Source organism: Mirounga leonina, unplaced genomic scaffold, assembly GCF_011800145.1.
Source record: "Mirounga leonina isolate KUSES-001 unplaced genomic scaffold, KU_Mleo_1.0 Mir_129, whole genome shotgun sequence".
Taxonomy (NCBI): domain Eukaryota; kingdom Metazoa; phylum Chordata; class Mammalia; order Carnivora; family Phocidae; genus Mirounga; species Mirounga leonina.
In genome coordinates, this window is record NW_023270323.1 from 18,183,058 (window position 1) to 18,187,197 (window position 4,140).

The following is a 4,140-nucleotide window of genomic DNA, read 5'->3' on the forward strand; positions in this document are numbered from 1 at the left end:
TTGGTATGAGGAGCATGAAGTGGATCCTGGCGTAACTGGCAAAGTCCACTGTGTTGTGGTTTGTTTGTTCCCGTATTTTTATTTTACAATTAAGAGGTTTTTGGTTTTTTTTTTAAGTGTCCAATGAGTTTAACATTCCTGGCAAAAGAAGTTTCAATAGAGCTGTAGAACAAAAGTTAGACTGCAGTGAGATAAGGAATGAAAGGAAAGTTAGAAATGGGAATAATAAATGTAGGCTTCTATCACTAGAATTGTGGCTGAGAATGGAAGGAGAGAGAGCTGTAGGCTTAAGATGACATAGGGCAAAGACAGAGAGGTTTCCTTTTTTTCTTTTTGCTCATTTGGTTTAAAATGAATGAGACTTGAACAGGTTTATGTGCCAAAGGGAGAGAAAAAGTAGAAAGCGGAACATTAGAGATGCATTTGAGAGAAGGGTAATTGACAGAGCAAAATCCATGAGAAGACTAAAGGGAATATGATACAAAAAATAGGTAGCAGATTGACCCTAAGTAGGAGGCTGAAAGTGGTCATTTCTACCGAGACAGTGGAAAGGAAATGAAAAATTTGTGGTGAACTTAGAGATGGAGGGCTAACAGCAGAAAGTTGAGGAAGTCCCACTCTCTGTTCTCTATTTTCTCTGTGAAACAGGAAAGGGATTATCTGCTGATATAGGTGGGAGGTGGGGAGCATAAGGTATTCAGTGAATGTTTAAAATATCCAAAGTGGTGTTGGAAGTTCCATAGGGACTGAAAGCTAAATTCATAGCGATACTAATCCATGCCATTTTGTCATTTTCTTCAGAAACTTGAGTGTAGGATTAAAGATGGTATAGTTAAATTGATGAACTCTTTGTTGTTCCTTTGTATTTTCAGATCAGCCTAATGAGGCAGGGGAACTGACATCATTGGCAAGGAGCTGGTTAAGGTGATAGGGAAAGACAGAAAGGAGAGTACTGAAAAAATGGGGCCAGGGGAGGAAATAACTCAGGCTTAAAACACTAAGTGAATAGGGATATGGGATGAAAAACAGATTTAGGAGAAAAGATAATGAGTTCATTTTTAATATTTCAAGTTTCTATGTCCAGTTCTAAATGTGAACCCAGATGCCCAGAAGGAGATCTGGCCTGAAACTGCAGATTTGAGAAGCATCACCTTAAAGAAAATATATAGAGTAAAAATAGAATATTAAAAAAAAAAAAAAAAAAAAACAACTGAAGAAAGAATCCTGAAAAACACTCTGGCTTAAAGATCAGGTAGAGAAATAGCAGGTATCAAAAGTCTCTGGGATGGACAGGCCAGAGAGGTAAGGAAAAAATCCAGGTGAAAGATGTCCCCAAAGTCCAGAAAAAAGAGTTTGGGGGTGGGGGGTGGTCAAAATGTCAATGCTGCTGAGATGTGCAAAAGATGCCTTATTCATCTTTGTTTTCTTAGTGTCTAGGAAAACATGTGGCACATAGTTGAAACTCAGTAAGTGTAAATGTCCATGTTGTGTCCATCTCAATACCTGCAAGTCTCACTCCAACACTGTTAGAGCTGTAAAAAATGCAAAAAGGGTATACAGGAAGGAAGGAAGGGAAGGGAAAGAAAAGGAAAAAGAAAAGAAAAAAGAAAAAAATATCTCACTCACCCAAATGCTCCATGCCGGTCCCATGTCTCTCCATCCCAGCTCACTGAAAATCATCCTATAAAACAAGGCATAATCCAAGTTCTCCCAAGCTGCATATGCCTGTAAAATACAGACTGACTCATTGAAACAGTACAAATTCAAAGTTTCCTTGCTCTTGGGCCCATGTGAGATGCAGGGCTTACAGCTCCTTGAGAACACCCACCCCCCCTCCCCCCGCAAGTGTCTCTAAAACCTTAGATGTGTCTCACAGGTGCTTAGGATGGGGCGCTGCCATTTTCCCACTATCTCTTGCTGGGTGGTTCAGTTCTCTATCCTGTCACTTCAAGGCCACTGAGGTCTCCTGCTACATGCAACTGTTGACCCCCCACCCATCCCCAGGTGCCAGAGACCTCACCAGGTGTTATTCCTCTATCAGGCCACTTAGGTCTTCTGTCAAGCACCATGGCTGAACATCCAGAGCCCCCAAAGTTCCAAAATTCCATGGCTCTCTGTGGGGAATTGTGCTTCTCCCTTCTGTGTTCTCATCTGTTAAATGTGCCCCAAAGCAATGTTGCTCCTGCTTACATTGTCTTACAGACCTGAGTGGAAGAGATCTCTCAATTTTTTACTCATAGACCTTAATTTTTTTTTCCTCTAGGATTCAGACATGGATTGTTGTGACATTTAGCTTTTCATATCTGTCCATTCATTTTATATCTGCGTTTTTTTAAGTGCTTGATGTCAAAGAGTGCTTAATTTAAAAATCAAACCACATGAATGAATCAGAGAGAACTGAAATGGGTTATAAATTATTGAAATCATACAGAAGTCGTTTTGCAAAAGGTTTCATGGGCATTGCTGACGGTCAAAGCAGCTGCCATTCTTAGTTCTTCATTCTAGTGTCCCATCATTACCATAACTCAGCTACTTTCTCAATCTCTGATCATCTCTGAGCACCTTTCTAATTCTGTTTCAAATAACAGACTGCAGACTTTCTTCCCACATGTCCAGGTCAAATTCCCAAGAAAGAAACTGATTGGACAAGCTAATTACCATTGCTATTGTACGGACATTTGTGTCAGGACACCTTTGCATCAGCAGTGACCACAAGTTAGTGTCATGTGGTACCAGCAAGAATACATGCGCAAGGAGCTTCCCAGAAGGGGTCAGTGGGAGTGACAGGCATTTTCAGACATGAACTTCCTCCATTAGGAAATAAGAATTCCTGCACGTAGTAACCTTCAGTAAAGATAAGGTACTAGGCACACAGTTAGCTCTCAAATATTAGTTTTAGTTCCACGGCTTAAAGAATTCCTTCGCATGACATTAAGTCCATTTAGGATATTTTTATCTTTCCAGTTTTATCTAATACATCTTCACTAGAATTCTAATAATGGCTAACATTTTTGGGGTGATAACAATATGCCTGGCACTTTTCTATTATTAAATGGATTCACTCATTTCATCTTCACAACATAAAGTACTGCCATTACCCCTATTTTATCAATAAGAAAACTGAGACACAAAGATGTTAAGTTCTTGCACAAGGGCACATAGCTAATAAATGGCTGAACAAGAATTCAAACCCAGGTATCATGGCTTCAAACCTCAGAACTTATCACTAAGCCATACTGTTCCTCAAACATCAGCTAATATTACTACCATAATAATATATAAATAACAGGAATAATGAGTGATTACTATATGCCAAAGAATGGGCTAAGGATACTACATATAGGGGTGCAAAACTGTTTCGTCCTGTCGCCGTTATTAAAAAACATTTGCATCATAGTGCACAGCCAGAAACAAAGAAATCTGTAACTTTTCCTCTAAGCATTGTATTAGCTGCACCCCAAGTCTGGCTATGTTCCATCTTTATCATTCAGTTCAGTAGATTTTCTCATTTCCATTGTGATTTCTTCATCAACCCATGAAATACTTAGAAGTGTTTTGTTCAGTTCCAGACATTTGGGAGTTTTTAGTTTTCTTGTTTATTTCTACTTTAATTCTATTGTGGTCAGAGAACATGCCCTGAATGGTTTCAGTGTTTTGAATGTCGCTGGGGGTTTCTTTATGGCTTAGTGCATACTCAATTTTGGTAAATGTTCCAAGTGCATCAGCTTTCCTCCATTTTCAGCTACTTCAAAGGGCTGACTTTAGCTTTAAAAACCTCGAGAGTCCCTTCTAACACTACGTGTGAGATTCTAAGCATCAGTAACTGGTGAAGAGTTAGCGCTCGTTCTTAATTTTCTTCCAGTGAACTCTCTTCTTTTCCCCTTGAAGAAAACACCACCTGTATTCGCCTGCAGAGTTCTGTGCTCTTCCCACCGACGAGGAGAGACTGGCACCTCGGTTCCGCCGCCCGGAGCGGCCGGAACGCCGGCCCCGAGCAGCCCGCCCGAGCGCGCGCCCGCTCCCGCGCCGCGCCAGAGCAAGCCCAGCCCCAGCCCTTCCTGCCCCAGAGAAGGCCGAGGGGCGGGGCCCGCCGCGGCGTGCTGACGTCAGAGAAGGCTGCGACGCCGCCGGGTCCGCCGC